The sequence below is a fragment of the Apium graveolens genome, chromosome 2 (assembly GCF_009905375.1).
Source record: "Apium graveolens cultivar Ventura chromosome 2, ASM990537v1, whole genome shotgun sequence".
Classification (NCBI taxonomy): domain Eukaryota; kingdom Viridiplantae; phylum Streptophyta; class Magnoliopsida; order Apiales; family Apiaceae; genus Apium; species Apium graveolens.
In genome coordinates, this window is record NC_133648.1 from 171805918 (window position 1) to 171830639 (window position 24722).

Consider the following 24722-nt stretch of genomic DNA (forward strand, 5'->3'; position numbering starts at 1 on the left):
AAGTAATCAATTCATTTACCAAATCTGCAACCTTGTTGCGAATATAAAATACACCACAGAGCCGGATTCCCCAGGTTTTGAGCGAGTATTTAAATCCCCTTAAAAAGGAAGATCTTAAATATAAAAATGAGTTTTGGGATCCGCTCTGACTTTTAAAAATCACTTTGAAGACTCGAAAACACTTTAAAGAGTGTTTGGAGTAAAGCTGATTTAATGAAGTAAATCAGTCCCCAGAATATTGGAAAATATCTGAATATTATTAATTAAATAATATTCCCATAAAGAATAATCTTTATAAAAAAATAATTGAAGTAGAAGTATTAAAATTTATACTTGAAACGAGTATTAAATAACCAAAGATATACTTATATGAAAGTATTATCTTTATTTGAATAATCGAAAATAAGTTTGATTATTTACACCTTATTCTTTAATAAAATAAAGAATATATTTCAGCAAATAATCGGAGTCATAGATCCTCAAATGAATATTCAAATAATATTCAATAAATAAAATAAGCTGAGTCATAATACCTCGAATGAATATTATAAATAATATTCATTAAATAAAATAAAGGAGTCATACATCCTCAAATGAATATTCAAATAATATTCAATAAATAAAATAAGCTGAGTCATAATACCTCGAATGAATATTATAAATAATATTCATTAAATAAAATAAAGGAGTCATACATCCTCAAATGAATATTCAAATAATATTCAATAAATAAAATAAAAAGTCATACGCCTTCGAATAATATTCGAAATAATATTCAATAATAAAATAAAGTTTAAAGTTATCGAATAAACCTTATTCGATTAATAGTTTGGAAAACTATAACCATATATATATATATGAATATATATATATATATATATATATATATATATATCCATATCCATATATACAAGATTACTCGGGATCCTCGACTCCCGGTTTTAGAAAATATTTTCACCTTTGGGTCCCTATACTAAGGGTATATGCAAGATGCAACTATCCTCTAGCATAGGTATTATCAAATAAACCAACAGATATATATCTCAAGAATATAAAACAGGCATGCATATATACCATATCACATGCTACAATATATCGCAACATTTGCTAAATAACAATCATGCAATATCACAAGATAATGCATATACATACATTTACATCACAACAACAGTGTATCGGATAGAATACTTGCCTGAGCGACTGGGGGTTACGAATGGCTCGGGACGAGTCTGGTAACCTATAAGCAACAAGTAAGTTGGAATTAAACCAAAGTCACTTGTTAATCTATACTTTAACTAACTTAGACTCTAACGCTCATTTTGCGCTCACTGATTCGCTTAAGTCACTCGGGTACCCTCGGCTCCACCATTTTTAATAATTTAACCTTTACGAGTTTTAAAGCGATTCCTTCGCGAGTGTCTTACCAACTGCCTAACGCACTTACCATAAATGTTTCACACATTAATTAACCCTTTTTGGTCTTTAACCTATGTTTCAAAGTAAGGCGAGGGAAAAAGTTTCGTCCGCGAAACGCCGTTACTTGAAACGGTCGTTTCTCCTAAACCGTAAATCGGAATCGAACGAACTACATATCAAAACGAAGCTCGTAACATGAGCTATCTAAACCTGGCAGTGGTCACAATTTAGCAGGGGGTTCTCGGGTCCTAATGCTATGCACAAAAACAGTCCAAAGAAAATCGGACGTTACGACGGCTATGTTTACGCGATTACCAATATTTATACCACTCCAATTCTTTACCAATTCACTACAAACCACCCAACCATCATCAATACCTCAAACACAACTTATATCAAGGCAAAGTCAGTTCATAATCTCAAGATTTTCCAACTTATTCAACCACAAACATGATCTACTAACCATAACTTAAGATTCATTAACCATTAACCAAGATTCATATCCAAAATCACCACAAATCCAACCAAACCATCTATCATACATGGATCTTGCTATACATACATGGATATTTCTATATATACATTAATCCATCCATAAACTCATCAAAACTCAAAGTTCAAACTATAAGTTAAAGGTGAAAGTTGTTTATACCTCCTTGAAGCTTCCTAACACAACCCAAGAGCTTTGAATGCCTAAAAGAACCTTGATCCTTGCTTGTATAACCTTAATCTTTCATAAAAATTCAAGAAAACTAAAGTTATTTCTTGAAGGTTACTATTCACCATCTTCTTCCTTGATTTATAGAAAAAGATTGGCTTGGAATTAGAAGCTTAAACTTATAGGAAGTATGTAACTATCCATGGGGAAGCTTAGATAATTACCTTGCTAAATAGTAAGTGGTGGAGCTTGGATCTTCAAATTTTAAGAAATGGGCCGAGAGCTAGCTTGGGAAGAAGATATTTTTGTGTTTTGTTTGATGAAAATGAAATGATTTGCTTGGTTGGTTGATTTTTGTGTTGTTTTTGGTTAATGACTTAATTAACCTTGATTTTGTGTGGTTATAATTCAACCACACTTCCTTCCCTTCTATGTCATGCTTGTGTCACCTTGCACATGTCATTATGCTCCCACTTGTCCACACCTTGTGGTTTGATGATGTCACAATCCCTGGCTTCTTGTACAAGCTTGTCTCTTGGTCACTTATTTGTTTTACGGTTCGCTTATCTTTCGTTCTCGTTTATCGTTTGAGGGATCATACCCGGGATCTTATTACTTAGGTTCCCTTAACCTTTCTCAATATATTATATTCCTTTTATGATCCTCTCCTATAATCCTTTAATTTCAATCCTTTTTATCCTGTTACCTTATACTCAATTCTCTCCGTATCTTGTGGATTTCCGGGAAAAATCAAAGTGTTCGGAATTGGATTCTGACGATCTTTACATACACTTATATACCACATAGAGTACTAATAATATCCCATAAGATCAATAACAGAACCCCTACATAGCGTGGCATGAAAAGTTTTCTCGTTCAGCAAAAACACTATTCATAAGGGTTTCAAAATTTCTCAAAAATTGGGGTTATTACAGAAAATGAGAGAAATGCAGGTACTGGAGCTATAAGGATGGATATCATTGTTAGTGAGTCAATGAATGTCCAGGATGTAGACAGGGAGGGACTATCTCAGCAACCTAAAGCTGTTATAGATTTCACCTCCCTTGATGCCGAGGCATTTACTCACCCTGTTCTAGCTTATCAACTTCTAGCTGAACAGGGCAATGATAATGTAGAAAGGATGCTCAATCTGGTGCATACCACACAGTCTATGATAAGAGCTAAGGATGCCATCATAGCTTTGCCCTCTATAGCTGGTGATGTGGATTATGAGACTGGTGGCTCAGCTGATTTTTTTGGTGATGAAAGTGGGGATAGTGAAGATGAAGCAATGGACATAGGGGGATAAGTAGGTTCCAGTTCAAGATCAGGTATGCCATCAAGGGCATTTTCAAAGCACTGTGATGAGCACTACTTCAAGACAACCCTGATCCAACTAATCAATCAGACACATACTGCTCTTCAAACCACTTCAAATGCCAGCACCAAGAAGCTCCTTTAGGCACATCTAGCCTCTCTGCAACTTCAACAAATTCAAGGCTTCCAACATGCTAAGGATGTAAACACCATCAAGGGCGATATTGAGGAGATGAAGAAAGCCATTTCAGACAAGATGGATTCTAAGCTTCCAGAAGCTACAATGCTTGACATTAAGAGGCAATTAAGGAAAAATTTTGATCTTGCAACCAAGATAAATACCTTGGATATAATAATGTCAGCCATGGAAGCATCTTTAATAGCCATTCATCTTCATCAAGCCCAACAGACAGATTTACTTCAAAAACCGGTGGCTGCTCAAACCCCCTACTCTACTCAACTTGATGATAACAAAAAGGGGGAGAAAGGACCAAGTGAGGGGGAGAAGCTTCAAATTCAAATCAGTAAAGTAATTGTGCCTTCAATTACTATCTAAAAGCCACCAGTTACAGATAGTATAGATCTGATAAATGCAGCAGCAACCAACATTAGAGCAGCTGAAATGAAGCAGTTGAAGCCAATTAACTGGGAGAAGATTGATGAGGATATACAAAAGAAGTTTGGACTAATCAAGGAGCTAGTAAAGTCAGCCATCCATCACTCTCAAGTCAAGCAAATTTCTGTAAATGAGATGAGCATGAACTATCTGGAAAGGGGACAATCATCCTGCATCAAATCTCCAAAGGCTGAAATAATTCTGAAACCAAGGGTGAATTATCCAAAATTATCATTGAAGAACCCTTTGGATACTGTGTATGAGACACCTAAACCTGATAAAAAGAAGCTTCTATCAAGGTCAATTGCTTTCTACAAAAATCCAGCTGATTCAGCTTTGAAAAAGAGAATTTCTGAAGTTTTCAGAAATGGGAAAGAAATTTGTGTAGTGGCTGGACACCCTCAATTTGCTGAAGCAAAGAGAGAAGAAAAGGCCAGATTGAAGAAGGAAAAGAAGCAAGCTGCTCTAGATGCTAAAAAGGCTAAACAAAAGAAAGAGCAAATTGCTATCTTGGCCAAGCTATATTCTGTAAATTCATCACAATAAATTCCTGCTCAGCCATCTGAAATCATTAAATCTCAAGATCCAAAGAAGCAAGTTGAACAACAGAAGAAGTCTCCAAGAATCAAGGAATTGGATAAAAGAACCAAAAGGAAACTGGACATTGTTGATAAGGAATTGGAGAATTAGTTTCCCAAGGAATCCGCTCCAACTACAACTCAAGCATCAAAACCCTCTGTGGCATTTGAAGATATCAAGATAGTGGATCCTTACAGGAACATTCATGGTGAACCTATTATGCCTAAGGATGAGCCAATAGAATGGGAGAACATACCAATTCCTGACTTCAATCTGCCAATCCTCAACAAGCCAAAGAGAACAAAGTCAAGAGCAGTCAAGAAAGTGAAGTTGTCACCTCTCAAATCCAAATCTCTAGTCAAAGCTCAATCTAAAGTCAATAAAGGAGATTATATGTACTTGTATGACATCAAGGAGTTTTCTGATCTAAATCTCTATCTAGATCAACTAGATGAAGTGAGAGGAATTGATGCATACAGAAACCTACCTGAAAGGCTAGTGTTCAAGTACAAGGGAGGAAAGGAGATTTAGTGGCCACTTCACAGGATCCTTCAAGAAAGCCAAGCTGTACTGATTAAGGTTTATTCATCTTTCATGAAGAAATTTGGGTTCAATATTACTGTAAGAAGATTGGTACTGAAGAAGATTGAAGAACTAAGGAGTGTTAGAGCTAAAGATGCACTCTCAAAGACTCTAATCATCCCTTACACATGGAGAAGAGTGCATCTAAGGCCCTACTAGCTGATGGAGTTCATGGAGGATAAAGGAGTGAGAAGATTTTTCTGATTAGAAGACCAATTGAGCATCTCTAGCAATGAGACTCTCTTGGAAATGCAAGAAAAGCTAAATCTCTCAGAATCTAATGAACTGGAATTCCACAGACAGCTTCAAAATCAGATTGAAGAAAATAACAGAAAGCTTCGAAAGAGATCCAGACCTTCAAGGAACTAGATAAATCTGCTCAGGCTAGATGAGCATCTTGAAAATGGCTGTGAGCAAAACTTTGTACATTTTGTTAATTGAAGCACTTTTCAGTATTATCTACTTTCTTTTAAAGTTGTATTTTTAGGGTGTTTTGTTATCATCAAGTATCTCTTAATTTATGGCCACAATTCCAGTAGACATAAATTGGGGGAGATTGTTGTGTATATGTTGTGTACTTGATGATTTCATGAACAAAACACCTTGGTAGATTTTACTTAGTGAAAATGTAGCACTCGACGGATAACTCTTTTTAGTCCCGACGGATGATGACCTATTATCCATCGAGTGAGTAGCTTATGTAAAGTCTGTAGCACATTTCTGCATACACATTATTTAGAATCTGTAGTAGCACCTAAGTCATGTTGACTGTAACTAGATATTCATAATATGTTGATTAATTGTACATAGATGATGTCTTGTAATTCTGCATAAATGAAATGAAGTCTAGTGCCTAATTGCTACCCGACGGATAAACAATAATGAATTCGACGGATGATCAACAACCCCACGGATGATCATTAACTCGACGGATGATCATAAACCCGACGGATAAAGAATTCAAATATCTGTTGACAGTGACAACACAGTCACATGCGTCGAGTGTATGCAAATGGAATGTGGTAGCCTATTCAACTGGGTTTTCGAGAACAAAGAAGCATTGCCATTTCCATGCTATTATGAAGATATTCAAAGATGCTGGAATAGAGTAATGAAGTAGCATTGTATTAGACTTGATAGTTTTTGTTTTATTATCTTGTCTTATTGCTTTGTAATCTTGGTGATATATAAACCAAGAAGCAGCAAATAGAATAGTAACTAAGGAACTAAGCAACCAAGAGAGAAACATTTGTAAGCTGCACTCTTAGCATTTATCTCATTCTTAGTTGTTATCATTTTGTAAGCAGCTGTGAGCTTTTTGCACACAGAGTTCTCTCGATATATATTATATATCTCTGGTGGAATCATTCAAATCCACCAGAAAGTTTTTAAAGACTCTTGTTTTTAATTACTTGTATTTTGATTCATTTCAAGTAACTATTCCGCATTCTGCTAATCAATTCACATTTATATATATATTTGAGTTAGAACATTTTTATTCAAGAAAAAGTTTCAAGAATTCCATTTAACCCCCTTTCTGTAATTCTTATTACATTGTTAAGGGACTAACACCTATCACTACATAACTCCTCGGGATTTTACTGACATTGTGACGGAGAGTGACATAGAGACTTATAGTACTAGATTAACTGATGAGGAGGAGGTTGCTTATCAAACCCTCATCACAGATAACGGTCAAATAGACACTTGGACCCTTTTAGAGGAGTTTTCCTTAAAGAAAGTTGGTCTCTCTCAGGCCACTGATAAGGGTAGCTTTATCTATTTTTTATTTATTTATTTTTCTTTACAGCAATTTAATCATTTTCAAACTTTAATATTTCTCTCTTTTTTATTCCATCTTGCGAGGCCATTAACAACATTAACAGGCCTAAGGAAGGAGAATCATACCGCTAAAAAGGGCCAAGCTTAACAGGGACCCAAGGAGTATGCCCGACGACCTTTCTTTCCTAAGGCATCATGTCCTCGAGGTTGCATTGGGGGATGATGTGGATCCTCCACTCAAGGCGCATTCTTTTAGGCCCAACTGAGGCTTTAGAATAAGTGACATGGTGGTAGGGTCCACCAAACATGCTCAGGATTGGTCCTATCACTCCATAACTCATCAGGATTTTACTGACATTGTGACGGGGAGTGACATAGAGACCATTGAGCTTCTATGTTCTCAATATCAAGCTTCAGTATTGTTTCTCTCTTTTTTTAATTACATTCTCCTTTTCATTTGAAACCCTTATTAAATCTCCCTTCCTTCGTGCAAAGCAATACTTACTTCCAGGCGGGACTTCATCAAGCTAGGTCTTGAAAGGGGAACTCAGATGAGTTTGAAAGGGAGATTGAAAAATGGAAAGAGAGAGCCAGGGTCCTTGAGAAGAAGCTGAAGAACAAAGATGAAGAGTTGTCTAAAGCCCATGCCAAGCTGGTTAAACTCCAGATATGGAAACACTCATCGATGAGTATATGGATTCCCAGAAGTTCATGGATTTGATGAACTTTTACGATGAGGGTCTCTTTCCCATCTAGTTTATGAGAGTTTGGGATGCTGAAGTGAAGGCTGTGGCTAAGAAGTACCCCGGCTTGATAGAAGCCAAGGACTTTATTAGTCCTGAGCAGCCAGAGACTGAGGATAGCTTGGACGCTCTCTTTAACTCCCTTATGCAAGAAGATCGCATCCTCAATCTTAGCACTACTTCTTCTCCTTCCTCCCTAGCAAAGGATACAGAGACTTCTGCTAACGCATAGGAGGGGCACACTGAAGCTGAGAAGGATAAGGATGATCCTGCTAGGTTTGATTAGATTTTTATCTATTTCTAGATTTATGTATTACCTTGATGTATATTGAACTTATTACCCTTCGGGGTTTATTTATGTCATTTTCCTTGCCTTATTTAGCTGCTTTCTTTTAACTTTCTAAGTACTTTTGAAGTTTGTACTTTTAAGGAAATAAATCAACAACCCGAACTACACAGTTCTAAGAGTCATGCATTGAATAATGGAAACAAGACTGAAAAATAAATGGATATGACAGACTTGCTGTTAGGGCGAAATCACGCACTAATATTCACGCAAGTATACGCGTTCACAAGTAATATAGAATACTTTCTAGTTCGTTCCCTCAGAGACTCAGACTAATTTATTGTCTAATTTAACTCACTCACCAATGTATGATTACTTCTCAATGTTAAGATAATAACACTTAAAATTGTTGATTAAATATTAACTATAATTAACTACTTAATTAACCACTTAACTAACACTTCAATTTATCAATAATAAAACACTCATGAGATCACAACTTCATTATTACTTCCTTCTATAGCCATTGTTATTACCTTTAGCATGTGACAGTGATGATATTAATCGAATAACACAAAACTGATAAAAGCCAACTTTCATTGTACTAATACCATTCTACCAAACATCCACAATTAAGATAGAAATTGAATAGTCATCAATTATGTTGAGTTCCTATATGTCTACAGAAATTGACAACACAACGATTTAAGCACAAGTTATTCCTTTTGATTACATAGGGCAAATAAAACTGTTAGAGTTACCCACTAATCATGCACAACGTACATGAACCTATGCTAGCATGGCAAGTTCTAAATCTCAAGATCCACCGTCGCTTCACAAGAGATTAACACCCTATCTTATATGTTCGCGACGCACATAAGACGAATACGCACAACCAATACTAGATATCATGCAATCATCACACACTAAAGTATTAAACAATTAACTAAAGAATTCCATAGTAAATCCGTTGCAACCCCATGATCACGATTATCCCATAATAGAACTTATCGCCATCATGGGTTCATATGAAATCATGATAAACGAACACAAGAAAATAACAACTAAACTAATTATATTAAAACAGAGTACGTCACAAGAGTAAATAAGTCAAAGCAAGAAAACTAGCATCCAACGTTACAACGAAACAAGAATCACAAGAATATATGCTTCCTCTTCGTTGCTGTGTGCTAAATCGGTCTTCTTCCTTATCTCCTTCGCTTCTTGCAAAACACAATCTAAAACATAATCCCCTCTTAATTCTCTGTGAAAAACGTCTCAAATCTACTTATATAATAGTCCCATAAAACTCAGATTACATAGAAGTTGGAAGCCAAACAGAAGTAGAAGTCTAAAACAATATATTATTTTCCCCGACCCTGCGCGGCCGCTCAGCATTTCTGCGCGGGCGCGCAAGGCTGCTGCGCGGCCGCTCAGCATTGCTGCGCGGCCGCTCAGCATTGCTGCGCGGGCGCGCAGGACCCTACTGGAAAATTTCCAGGTTTGCTCCGTTTCTTCGCCGTAATCTGCCCGTTCTTTTCCTCTCGCAATGGTGAACACATGCCAAGGCTTATTCTTGATGATTCCTCCTCCGAAATGCAACTAATACCCTGAAATGCATAAACACTAGAAAAACACATCAAATACACAAAATACTTGATTTCAAGACATCAATTTAAGCCATTTTAAGACGTTCTAAGTGGTATAAAATGCCACTTATCACACCCCCAAACTTAAATCGATGCTTGTCCTCAAGCGTCACAGACTCAAAAACAAATAAAAATATGCATGAATGCAATCTATATGAAAATGCAACGATCCCCCTTACTACAATTAACCAACCAAATTGTCACGTCTCAACGAATGCAGTTAGACACTAAAGATCAAGAAACTCATGCAAACGGACATACCGCCAGAAACGTGGTGTGTGCAAATGCTTAACAGATATGCTTCGGAACTAGACCAATTACTATGACTAGACTATCCTCAAGGCAATCCTACGATTATACAAAGAATAAAAATTCTAGGCACAAAGTGATATACAACACTACAAGAACTTTGGAGCTTACTACGGAATCGTGCTTTTTATTTACAAAGCAAATGCTTATTTGACCGTGCAATGAGTGAGGTCCACAAAAGACTTATACAATGGTATCCATGTAACGAGCGTTAGGTTAGCGGATCCCAGACTCTAAAAGCCTTAGGTCACTAGGCACAAAGTCCCCTAAGAACTTAATAACTCGAATACCAAAGAGCCCACTCTTGATCAATTACGCAAAAAAAAAATTTTTAATTTTTTTTTTAATTTTTTTTAATTTTTTTTTTAACTCTGAGCAAGTGCGTTTCGCTCCATCTTGCTCAACCCTAGACTACTCGCATAACATGCGAGCCGGATACTAGCCATTTGACGCCTAGCCACAACTAGCAACAAATTCCATTTTTACTCCATTTTTTTTTCTTTTTCATGCCTTTACCACTAAGAACCTATTATCAAATTCTAAGCATAATAAATAGAATCCTCGAAAATAATCAGATCATAACAACAATCTAGTCCTTCAGCATTCTCTAAGACTTAGTGACAATACAAGTGCTTCTAGCATGCATATCAACCTACACAACTTAATATCACTTTAATGCTATCACTACACTCGCATCAATATCACAATTCAGTCGATAAATCATTGCAAAAGGGATCATGGTATATGCATGAGCTATATGATATGACAAACAAATAAAGCTATATATAAAAACTATATGGCAAAAATTATGCAACTATATGACACACACAAAATATTCCTTAACTACCACCCCCAAACTTAAAATCTTCACTGTCCCCAGTGAAGGTAGTAGAAAGGAACACAGGGTATACCTACTCGGAGTCATCATCATCATCACCCTCAGTGGGTGGAGTATCAGGCGGCGGGTATGCAGAGTCCTCACCAAAAACTGGCCACTGGATATCAGCTCCAAGGCCTCGAAAAGCAGTCCCTAACGCAAGGGTGAGCTCCTGAGCAAACCTGCTATGCGTCTCATACATGGCATCCATCCACCGTGAAAGCCTCCTATACTGGGCATCACCCATCCCAGCACCCTCCTGAGCTCTCGAAGAACTAGCCTCAACACGCCCTGGCCTGGCCATAGTAGCACCTCGTGCTGGACGCCCTCCTGGAAGACGATAACCCAGCCCATGCTCCTCAGGCTCACCACCGGTCCACTCCTGCATCCCATTCAGAGTGCCAGAATCTATAGGAGCTGCTGGCAACTGCAACTGCTCATGAGCCGGCCAGTTCACTCCTACTGCACGGCATAGCTTTGTAACCGTGGATGCATAAGGGATGTGCATATGCTTTGCTCCCCTCAAAAACTTCAGAATTCCTTGGTAGATAAACTCACCAAGGTCCACATAGTATTCCTCATTCAGAATTCCCCACAACAACTGTGCTCTCTCAACTGTGACCTCGTGTGCATGTGAAGAAGGCAAAATATTAGCACATATAAATGCGTTCCATGCACGGGCATACCTGTTCATGGCGATCGCCGGAAAGTGACGATACTCATTATTGGCTGGACTGCGGTTCCAAACTGTGCCCGGTCGACAGAGAGTCGCACAAATCAAATCCAAGTCAAAATCCTCAGCAGTCTTTTCATTCCAGTTCTCCTCCTCGGGCTTCCTCTCTCGCTGTCCAATCACTCAGCGAATCGCCGCAGGATGATAATCAACCGTCAGCCCCCGAACTACAAAAAACCCATTCTTTTCAGCCTTCGCGTTCACGTAGAACTCGCGAACAACACTCATCGGTACTGCTTCGGGTGACTCACAAAAAGCTATCCACCCCTTCTCTGCAATCATGGGCAACAACTCACCATCCCTCCCTGATGGTAAAAACCCCCTCTCTTTCAGAATCGGCTTCCCCAACAGCCTAGTGTACTCCTCCTCCGCGGCTCTGTCAGTTAACCGAGGCCTTGCAGCAGTACCCCTTGATGAATCAGCAGTAGGAACTGTGCTGCTGCTGTCAATAGTGCGTGCTCTCTTGGGTGCCATTGATTTGTGAATGAAAGTGTATAAGAACTGATTTTTGATGTTTATGAGAGGGTTTAAGTGTAGGAAGTTGTGGGAGATATGTAGGATAGGTGTATGTATATATAGGGTGTGGAGTAGGTTAAATTAGATTAGGAGTGAGGTTGAGGGATAAAATCATGGGGTAATGGGAAAAGAATTCGTGGGTTTATGGGCTGTAATGGGTTTTTGTGTTTTTGTTTTTTTTTTTTTTTCTGAACTGTAAAAAAAAATTCTGGAACTCGACCCCTGCGCGGCCGCTCAGCATTTCTGCGCGGGCGCGCAGAAAGCTGCGCGGCCGCTCAGCATAGCTGCGCGGGCGCGCAGAGGGTCTCTGGAATTTTTTTTTTCAGCCCCTATTTTCTGTTTTTTTTGTGTTTTTGGATAGGTTATTAACTTCTAAGGGTTCCTGTAACAACAATTCATGGGTTGCCTCCCACGCAGCGCTTCTTTTTCGTTATTAGCTTGACGTTCCATTCCTTTCTCACGTAGTCAACAAAATGGCACTAACCACCTCTCGGTTTGCCATGCCCCCATAGTAGTGCTTCAACCGCTAACCGTTAACCTTGAATGCTTGGTCCGAATCATTCTCAAAAATTTCCACCGCTCCATGTGGAAACACAGTTTTGACAATAAAAGGTCCAGACCACCTTGATTTCAACTTCCCAGGAAAAAGTCAAAGCCGAGAGTTGAATAACAGAACTTGTTGCCCTGGCACAAACAACTTAGGATGTAGCTTCCTATCGTGCCACCTTTTCACCTTTTCCTTATACATTTTGTTATTCTCGTACGCTTGAAGTCGAAATTCATCAAGTTCATTAAGCTGAAGCATTCTTTTCTTACCAGCTGCATCTAAATCCAGGTTCAATTTCTTCAATGCCCAGTAGGCCTTATGCTCAAGCTTCGTCGGTAGATGACATCCCTTACCGTACACCAACTGAAACGGTGACATCCCAAGTGGAGTTTTGTATGCTGTTCTGTAAGCCCAAACAGCTTCATCGAGCTTTAAAGACCAATCCTTCCTTGATGGACAAACAACCTTCTCTAGAATGCGCTTTATCTCTCTGTTAGACACTTCCGCTTGACCATTTGTTTGCGGATGATAGGCAGTAGCTACTCGATGATTCACATTATAACGCTGCATCATAGAAGTGAACTTACGGTTGCAAAAATGCGATCCTTCATCACTTATGATTACCCGAGGTGTTCCAAACCTTGTGAAAATTTGCTTATGAAGAAAATTTAGCACTGCCTTTGCATCATTTGTCGGTAAAGCTTTAACTTCGACCCATTTTGAGATATAATCGACTGCCAGCAAGATGTACTGATTATTGCAAGACGAGATAAAAGTCCCCATGAAATCGATTCCACATACATCAAAGACCTCGACTTCAAGCATAACATTTAATGGCATCTCATCCTTCCTTGACAAATTTCCCACTTTTTGGCAACGATCACACCTTAAAACAAACTGATGAGCATCCTTGAACAAGGTGGGCCAGAAAAAACCTGCTTGCAGAATACGAGCTGCCGTTTTCTCACCTCCATAGTGTCCACCATAAACCGTGGAATGGCAGTCTCGTAATATCCCCTCCATCTCACAGAACGGGATACATCTCCTAATGATCTGGTCAGCTCCCTGTCTAAACAAATATGGTTCATCCCACATATACCACTTCACCTCATGCAGAAACTTCTTCTTTTGCGCGGATGTCAAATTGGGAGGCATTATATTGCTGACAAGATAGTTTACAATATCTGCAAACCATGGTTCTTCCTCCTGAATTGCAAACAACTGCTCATCCGGAAAAGATTCATTGATTAATGTCCTATCTTGTGAAGTAGAATCGGGATTCTCCAACCTAGAGAGATGGTCAGCTACTTGATTCTCGGTACCTTTTCTATCTTTGATCTCTAACTCAAATTCCTGAAGTAAAAGCGCCCAACGAATGAGTCTCGGCTTCGAATCCTTCTTAGAAACCAGATAGCGAATAGCTGCATGATCAGTGAATACTGTCACTTTCGTACCAAGCAGATAAGATCGAAATTTCTCAAAGCCAAAGACTATAGCCAAAAGCTCCTTCTCAGTAGTGGTGTAGTTCAATTGGGCCCCATTTAAAGTCTTACTCGCATAGTAGACCACATGGAAGAGATTTTTCTTGCGCTGTCCCAGAACTGCACCTACCGCATAGTCACTCGCATCACACATCATCTCAAACGGTTCTGTCCAATCTGGTGCTGTAATAACTGGTGCCGTGATCAAACTCTCCTTGAGAGTCTCGAATGCTGCCAAACATTCATCATCAAATTTGAAAGGCACATCTTTCTCAAGTAAATTGCACAACGGCTTAGATATCTTTGAAAAGTCCTTGATGAATCGCCGATAAAAACCCGCATGACCGAGAAAACTACGGATTCCTTTCACTGAATTAGGTGGGGGAAGACTTTCAATGACTCCCACCTTGGCCTTGTCCACCTCCAGACCTTTGCTAGAGACCTTATGCCCAAGGATAATGCCTTCACGCACCATAAAATGACATTTCTCCCAATTATGCACCAAATTAGTTTCCACGCATCTTTTGAGTACGGCGCGCAGATTATTCAAGCATTCATCATATGAGTGTCCAAAGACGGAGAAGTCATCCATGAACACTTTGACGTTATTTCCAATCATGTCAGAGAATATAGCCATCATACATCTCTGAAAGGTGGCCGGGGCGCCACATAACCCAAACGAAACTCTACGAAAAGCAAATGTGCCAAATGGACAAGTGAAGGTAGTCTTTTCCTGATCCTCTGGTGCAATACAAATCTGATTATACCCGGAATACCCATCCAGAAGACAAAAATACTCATGTCCCGCCAATCTGTCAAGCATTTGATCAATGAATGGGAGAGGGAAGTGATCCTTTCTTGTGGCTTTGTTCAATTTTCTATAATCCATGCATACTCTCCATCCTGTAACTGTTCGAGTAGGGATGAGCTCATTCTTTTCATTTGCGACCACAGTGATACCTCCCTTCTTAGAAACACATTGTACAGGGCTCACCCACGAGCTGTCAGAAATAGGATAAATGATGCCTGCATCTAGCCATTTCAGAATTTCTTTCTTCACCACCTCCTTCATGATTGGGTTCAGTCTTCGCTGCTGTTCCACAGTTGGCTTACTACCTTCCTCTAACAGAATTTTATGCATACAATATGAGGGACTTATCCCCTTGATGTCTGCTATAGTCCATCCTATAGCCGATTTGAATTCTCTCAAAATCCTTAAGAGCTTGTCTTCCTCACTACCTGAAAGGTCAGCTAAAATAATAACAGGTACCATAGATGAATCACCTAAAAAGGCATACCTCAAGTGTTCAGGTAATGGTTTGAGCTCTAAGGTAGGCGCTTCCTCTATTGATGGTTTGAGCTTCCCTTCAGCGTTCTTGAGGTCAGAAGTACCAAGAGATTCAAATGGTATATCTAGCTTTCGCTTCCAGGGAGAAGCGTTCAGATATTGTAATTGCTCGTTGCTATCTTCATCATCACTGTCAAATTCCCCCACTAAGGCCTTTTCCAATGCATTAGACATTAGCATGTGATCGAGTTCCGAAGTAACCGCAGAATCAATCACATCCACTTTTAAGCACTCCTCATCTTCTGTAGGGAATTTCATTGCCTTGAATACGTTGAAGGTCACATCCTGATCTTGAACCCGCATAGTAAGTTCTCCTTTTTGCACATCTATCAAGGTACGGCCAGTCGCCAAGAAAGGCCTCCCCAAGATTATGGGAATCTTTTTATCTTCCTCAAAATCCAGAATAACAAAATCAGCAGGAAAGAAGAGCTTATCCACCTTGACGAGCACATCCTCAACTATGCCCCTTGGGTAAGTAATGGAACGGTCCGCCAATTTTAGCGACATGTATGTGGGTTTTGGATCAGGTAGGTCCAGCTTTTTAAAAATCGACAACGGCATCAGATTAATGCTTGCTCCCAAATCACAAAGGCACTTGTCAAAAGTTAGATTGCCAATGGTGCAAGGAATGGTGAAGCTTCCTGGATCTTTCAGTTTTGGTGGTAACTTTTGTTGCAGAACCGCGCTGCATTCTTCCGTGAGAGCAACGGTTTCAAGGTCATCCAGTTTCACCTTCCTTGAAAGAATAGTCTTCATAAACTTCGCATAACTAGGCATTTGTTCCAGAGCCTCAGCGAAAGGTATATTGATGTGAAGTTTCTTGAACACCTCCAGAAACTTCCCGAACTGTCTATCCAGCTTTTGTTGCTGCAATCTCTTAGGAAAAGGTGGTGGAGGATAGAGCTGTTTCTCCCCTGTATTAGCCTCAGGCAGAGTGTGTTCAACAGTAGTCTTCCTTGGTTCCGCCGCTTTCTCCCTTTGCTTAGATTCTTCATCTCGAACTTCAGCTTCGACTTCTTTTGCCTTTTCAGCATCAGCTACTTTTCCAGACCTTAAGGTAATAGCCTTGACTTGCTCTTTAGCTTCCTTCCTGCCTGGTACTTCCGTGTCACTGGGAAGAGTGCCAGGTTGACGATTGAGCACTGTATTGGCTAATTGACCGATTTGATTTTCCAAGGTCTTGATAGAAACCGCCTGACTCTTGCACAACAGCTTAAGTTCCTCAAAATCAGCACTAGTAGGTGCAGCTGCACTTCCCTGTTGAGGATATGATTGTCTTGTAGCATACTGCTGTGGTTGCTGGAATCCAGGTGGGTTAAACTGTTTACTCACTCCTTGCTGATATGGTGGCTGAATAGCATTCTGATTATTTCCTCAGCTGAAATTTGGATGATTTCTGTTGTTAGGATGATAGGTCGCTGGCACAGGCTGCTGTTGTCACTGATAATTATTCACATACTGAACAGATTCGTTGACAAGAGAACACTGATCCGTAGCATGAGAACCTGCACAAAGCTCACAAACCATAGCTATTTGATTAACTCCATACGTAGCCAAAGAATCAACCTTCATTGATAGCGCTTGGAGCTGGGCTGCAATAGCGGTGGCTGCATCAACTTCCAGAATACCTGCTACCTTGCCTGATGTCATCCTCTGAGTTGGGTTTTGATGCTCATTTGCAGCCATCGTCTCAATAAGATTGTACGCCTCAGTATAGCTTTTAGCCCATAAGGCGCCTCCAGCTGCTGCATCGAGCATGGGCCGAGATTGAGCCCCCAAACCATTATAAAAACCAGTGATTACCATCCAATCCGGCATTCCATGATGTGGACATTTTCTCAACATTTCCTTGTAGCGTTCCCAAGCCTCGCACATAGATTCTGTAGGTTGCTGCGTAAACTGAGTAAGAGCACTCCTCATAGCAGCAGTCTTTGCCATTGGATAAAACTTCACCAGAAACTTTTGCGCAAGATCTTGCCACGTAGTGATTGACCCAGCTGGTTCAGAATGTAACCAGCCTTTAGCCTTATCCCTCAGTGAGAATGGGAAAAGTCTCAACTTGATAGCCTCATCAGTCACGCCATTATACTTAAAAGTGCTGCAGATCTCGACAAAATTCCTTATGTGCATGTTGGGGTCTTCAGTTGCCGCTCCTCCAAAAGAAACAGAATTCTGCACCATCTGAATAGTGCCCGGCTTGATTTCAAAGGTGTTAGCTTGAATAGCCGGATGAAGGATGCTTGACTGAATGTCATCAATTTTAGGCCGAGAAAAATCCATAAGAGCTGGATCAGCTTGAACAATATGATCTCCCATGTTTACTGGTTCTTTCTGCTCAGTTCCTGAATCCGAATCCTCAAAATCTAACTTCTCCGGTGTATCAAGAACTTCGTCTTTCTCCTCAGCTGTATCTAAGGTCCTCTTGCGAGCACGAGAACGAGTTTGCATAAACGTTTGCTAAAGTACCTGAAACACAACCGAAAAGAGTAATTAACTACTACGTCCTAATCACTGAGTCCTAATGACCAATGACGGTAAGTACATAAACTAAATAAATACGCCGAGTCCCCGGCAGCGGCGCCAAAAACTTGTTAGGGCGAAATCACGCACTAATATTCACGCAAGTATACGCGTTCGCAAGTAATATAGAATACTTTCTAGTTCGTTCCCTCAGAGACTCAGACTAATTTATTGTCTAATTTAAGTCACTCACCAATGTATGATTACTTCTCAATGTTAAGATAATAACGCTTAAAATTGTTGATTAAATATTACCTATAATTAACTACTTAATTAACCACTTAACTAACACTTCAATTTATCAATAATAAAACACTCATGAGATCACAACTTCATTATTACTTCCTTATATAGCCATTGTTATTACCTTTAGCATGTGACAGTGATGATATTAATCGAATAACACAAAACTGATAAAAGCCAACTTTCATTGTACTAATACCATTCTACCAAATATCCACAATTAAGATAGAAATTGAATAGTCATCAATTATGTTGAGTTCCTATATGTCTACAGAAATTGACAACACAACGATTTAAGCACAAGTTATTCCTTTTGATTACATAGGGCAAATAAAACTGTTAGAGTTACCCACTAATCATGCACAACGTACATGAACCTATGCTAGCATGGCAAGTTCTAAATCTCAAGATCCACCGTCGCTTCACAAGAGATTAACACCCTATCTTATATGTTCGGGACGCACATAAGACGAATACGCACAACCAATACTAGATATCATGCAATCATCACACACTAAAGTATTAAACAATTAACTAAAGAATTCCATAGTAAATCCGTTGCAACCCCATGATCACGATTAGCCCATAATAGAACTTATCGCCATCATGGGTTCATATGAAATCATGATAAACGAACACAAGAAAATAACAACTAAACTAATTATATTAAAACAGAGTACGTCACAAGAGTAAATAAGTCAAAGCAAGAAAACTAGCATCTAACGTTACAACGAAACAAGAATCACAAGAATATATGCTTCCTCTTCGTTGCTGTGTGCTAAATCGGTCTTCTTCCTTATCTCCTTCGCTTCTTGCAAAACACAATCTAAAACATAATCCCCTCTTAATTCTCTGTGAAAAACGTCTCAAATCTACTTATATAATAGTCCCATAAAACTCAGATTACATAGAAGTTGGAAGCCAAACAGAAGTAGAAGTCTAAAACAATATATTATTTTCCCCGACCCTTCGCGGCCGCTCAGCATTTCTGCGCGGGCGCGCAAGGCTGCTGCGCGGCCGCTCAGCATTGCTGCGCGGGCGCGCAGGACCCTACTGGAAAATTTCCAGGTTTGCTCCGTTTCTTCGCCGTAATCTGCCCGTTCTTTTCCTCTCGTAATGGTGAACACATGCCAAGGCTTATTCTTGATGATTCCTCCTCCGAAATGCAACTAATACCCTGAAATGCATAAACACTAGAAAAACGCATCAAATACACAAAATACTTGATTTCAAGACACCAATTTAAGCCATTTTAAGACGTTCTAAGTGGTATAAAATGCCACTTATCACTTGCAAATGCTACTCATGGAATTCTTATTCTCTGGCCGTCAAAGCACAAATGTTGCTAAGTAATCACAACATTATCATAACTTGGCTCCTCAAAGTTTAAAATAATTTTGACTTAAAAATATATAATCTGGTTTTTCAAAACCTTATATTAAATGGGTTCAACCCTTGATAGTCATAAACTAGAATGCAAATTCTACTAAAACTGAGATATAAAATCCTAAGCAAGCAAAGCTTCATGGTATTTTTGAACCTTGTTACTACCTTAATAAGTACGAACCATATGTAGTAAATTTTTAGGGTTTAAGTATGCCAAGTCCGAGGTATTTCTTCCCCATCCATGGTCTCCAATTTGTAAGATCCTCTTCCTTGAACGCTCTTAACCTTGTATGGTCCTTCCCAATTTGGGGCGAGCTTTCCTTTCTTCCCTACTCTAGAAGCTTCCACCTTCCTTTAGATTAAATCTCCTTGCTTGAAGAACCTATCCTTCACCCTCAGGTTGTAGTAAAAGATTTTTTCTTCTGATATTCCATGATCTTTGTATGCGCTGCATCTCGCACTTCATCTATTAAGTCCAGGGCTAACCTTTGCCCCTCTTCATTTTTCTTCAGCATTATATGCTTGGATTCTTGGAGATGAATGAGATATCTCCACTGGAACGACCGCTTCTGCCCCATATGCTAGCATGAATGGTGTTTCTCCTGTAGTAACTCTACATATAGTTCTGTAAGCCCAAAGTATCGGCAATATTTCATCCACCAAATAATTTCTGGACTTTTCAATCCTCTTCTTTAAACCATCTAGAATGATCTGATTTGCAACATCTGTTTTCCCATTAGCTTGAGGGTGAGCAACAAAAGTGAATCTAAGCTCAATTTCGTTCTCTTCACAATACTTCCTAAACTCTTCATTATTGAATTGTGTTCCATTGTCAGTCACCAAGATTCGGGGAATCCCGTACCTGCACATAATATTCTCCCACAGGAATTGAGCGACTTGCTTAGTCGTAATCTGTAAGAACCCTAAATTTTGTAATATTTTAAAACTTAATTGAATAATAATTGGATGTGATTATGCAAAAATTTTGAGTTCACCATAAATGAATAGTGGAATCTTGAGAATCCGAGAACGTATTCTTGTTTAACGAGCGAAATAAGTGAATGCAAAAGCCGTCGAAATTCGAAGATTCACACTTATACTACGTGTTTTAGAATCCGTAAAGAATGGTGTGGAACCGGGAATACTACGTTAAATAAAATGTCATCAAGATGTTATTAAGTTCAAGAGAAAGGAATGGAAGTGATTAAAAGATTATAGACGATAAAAGAAATCCTTGCAAAATGAAACGTTCTACGGGAAAACTATCGGAATAAAATGACAAGTGCATGAACGATAATTACATGAGGAAGTAATTGGAAGCCATGCAACTTGCCCATGCACAATCCTACACCCAACTAGTAGTTAGAAGTGTAACTAGTAGTTAGTCAATCAAACTAGAATAATGTTGTGAATAGTAAAGGGGAGACAAGGAGTACATGCACCATACCTCCATATTTCTCTCATTCAACACATAATCACACGCCATACTTCTATTATTTCTTTTTCCAAGTGCAGCTCTTATACATATATCCACATATGTATACTTATAACCTAACACACTTTCAAGAGCCAAGCAAAAGAAAGCCATTCTCTCCATCCTTCTCCATTTCCGAATTTCCAAGAACCCCCAAGAAATAAAAATTCATAACTTAAGATCTACCCACTCAAATATCATGAAATTTTAACCGTAGCTGCTCCATATCATAGGTAAGCTTCATACCAAATTTCAGACTCAAATAATGTTTTTTCAATTTTATAAAAATGTTTGAAGGAGATGCTGAATAGTAACTCCGAATTTTACTAACTCGTTTTCTTGATTTCTCTTGTTAGTCTAAGGCTTGTTAGGGATAGATCAATCTTTTACAAGGTTAATAAACTCCTCCTAGGTATTATAAGGATCCAAGAAGGTATAACTCTTCACCCTTAAAGATTTTATGATTGGATTTTAAGGATTATTGTTATATGGTTTCAAGATTTAAGAGATTATGAATGCTTAAGGTTTATATGTTTACATCTTATTAAGTTTTAAAGATTATGAGTTGTGGTTCTTGGTTGTTACACTAGATGATTTAAATAATGAGTATATGAGTGAATCTTGAAGATTATATGTTTTGATGTTGGTTACAAGTAGTGGAAATGGCAAGATCTTGTTGTGGTTGTTAAGTAGTGGACTTGTTGCACATGTTATGGTTTGTGCAGAGAATTCGGCCATAAAATAATCTGTTGCAGATGTTCTGGTTTGTGCAGAGAATTCGGCCATAAAATAATCTGTAAAGTGTGAACCACTATACATGAAAATCTAGATATTGTTTTTTAGTTTCGGTACATATAAAGAACGTCGCGAGGTGATTTACGGTTTAGGAGTTATGGCCGATTTAGTGAAAAGCATTTCTGCGAGAACACAGTTACGGATCATGGAGTTGTGTGATTATTTTGGAACCCTAAAAATTATAATTTGACTATGGAAAAATCATGGTAACTGGATATTACAGTAATGAATAATTCCCAAAAAGAATTTAATTAAAATATTAATTTTCCAATTTTATAAAAATGTTGGAACCAAAGTCGCGCGGTAATGCTACACGACGCGTAACCATTGCCTAGCTACTGCCCTGTTTTGATTAAATCTGGGAAATTTGTTTTCTAAAAAGGATAGAGTTTATTTTTGATTAAAAATTATAAGTTATCTAGATCGTGTACGCAAAGATGGCGTGTCGATTTATTTAACGGTTTGTGTGTTATGAGCGTTTTAGTTAAACTAGCGCGAATAGTAGAACTCCATAGTCGACCGAACTTTGGAAATGTTTTCACCTATTTAAATTCATATTTTCAAATCGAAAATTTTGTGATAATTATCAAAAAACACTCAAAAAGTCCTTGAGGTGGTTTCACATTTAAATCTTAATTTTTTGGATTTATTAAAAATGCTAGCGTGCAAGTCGCGTAATAGTAAATCAGTGAAAAGTCAACTATGGAAGTACTACGTTGACCGCCCGTTTTGGCCAAGTTAATAATATAATTTGGAGATGATCAAAACACGAGTTGTTAAGGATTGTAAGAAGAACACATAGGTGTGTCGAACGAGATTTTAAATGGAAAGTAACGAGGTGTGAGATGTCGTAAGTTAAATGAACCCGAGAGAGTGAAGATCGGGTAGATTGAGTCTACTTAGAATAAGTCGATCATTGGTTAACCCGACTAACCGAGGTTATATTATGTCTTGGTAGAGGTTCCAGGACCGAGAGGGATACATCAAGGTAGAGCTTGGACATCAGGCAAGTTTACGAAACCCTATCACCAATTTATCCATGCTATATATACTGTTGGGATATTGATGCCATGATTTACAGTTTGAAAATATATGCTTGTCTGTGATATCAATACATTCAATCTATGCGATTGTTTATGAAAACAAACTTCGTTTTATACGAGTATGAGAAATCGAAGTGAAATTTTAATATAATACAAGATAGTGGGAGTCAGAGATATTTTAAATCGATTTAATTCCGGAACGAGCCGGACTCGAAAGATTTCTATTTCAATAAACAAAGTACTTTCGCGTAACATACATATTAAGCGAACGATTGAGATTTGATTTATAACTATAAGAGATAATCGAATATTCATTCAAGGGATATCCTATTCGATTATTTATTTATAAGTAATACCTAAAGAGTTACTAAAATATCCGGAAAATACTTAAAGAGGTATTGAAAAGTTTTTAAATCAATTCACTCTATATAAAATATATGTAACCATTCGAAGGATAATTATAAGATGTCAAATCCTATCTTAAGTATTTAATTAAGATTTTTATCAATTCATTGAACCTTATTGAGAAACATTTTGTACTTAAGGTTTTATCAATTCATTGAACCCTTCTTAAAAATATTATGAGACCGTAAATATTTAATATTACGTACCTCTAAAACTCATTTAAAAATAGACATAGTTCCCAAGGATACTTTCTAAATTATTCAAAATTCTCGGAAGAGATCAATCATCTAAAACTTATCAAAACCTTAGGGAACTTAGTCTAGAAGCATAAGGGTTTTGCTTCCTCGCTCAATGAAAAACAAGTGAACAATATATGTAAAACTTTACTACAGTTAAGGGTTTGAAAATGAATTTAAATTCAACACTCCGACAACTCCCAAGGATCAATTGGATTAAAAGTGATGAACAAATCACCTTATTTAAAGGTCAACTCAGAACGATCTATTCCTTCGATAAAGGATTTCGTGTAAATAATATAATTGTTTTGGGACTGGAATGTGGCCTGCCCGGCACGGAGAGGTATCGAGTAGTGACCAAGCGCGGAGTGGCACAGTATACAGTTATATGGTCTCTGTGACCATTGACTTTCGGACTTGAAGGGAAATGGGCAACCATCGTGTAATGTCTTGATAAGCCCAAAGGCGGCTAGGTTTGTATTCCTTCTACTAGTAGATAAAATTTTGTACTCGGCAGATCACCGGTACGTGGTTTATTCCAGTATAGTCCCTTTCGTCCATTTTGGAAAATTGTTGTGCAATCTACAATAGAAGGCCGATAAGGCTGAGTTTAAATCATGAGATACATGATGTGAATATCAAATCCAGTTTATAATTTTGGTTCGAGTAAAATCTTGAAGTTTGAAAAAGAGATGGATACAAGTATAAAGTGGATATAATGTTACAGTTGATTTTGAGAATATTACAAGTTTGACAAGCATATATGTTTTCAGAAATCTTTGAAAAATATGAAGTACATTTATTGTTATATATATATGTATACATATAAATATATATGTACCTTGCTGAGCCATAGTGCTCACTCTTGCTTTTATATATTATATCACAACAGATAGCCAGTATGCTGGAGAGAAGGCAATTGCGTGGAGAATACGTAGATTGCCCACAAACTCTTTGCAGCTTTGCTCAGGTGGACCAGAGTATGCAGATAGGATGCTGTTCGAGGTAGAAATATTCATAACTTCATGTAGAGGTTATAAGTAATGATGTGAGATCCTGGAAAGTGTATTTGATGTGTAATAACAGATGTTATTGGTTATGTATTGTTTCTAAGATTATAACTTGTATGTGTGAAGGATTGGGGTCTACGATGTGGTTTTTTTGGATCATGGGGATTAACA

The 24722-nt window shown here is 38.2% G+C and overlaps 1 non-coding gene across 1 annotated transcript; it reads left to right on the forward strand.

The window, feature by feature from the left end:
* The first annotated feature begins 17255 nt into the window (after nt 1-17255).
* LOC141709391 (small nucleolar RNA R71) lies at nt 17256-17362 on the forward strand. Its single transcript, XR_012569970.1, has one exon. It is a non-coding gene; the product is annotated as a small nucleolar RNA R71 (small nucleolar RNA).
* The last annotated feature ends 7360 nt before the right edge of the window (nt 17363-24722 follow it).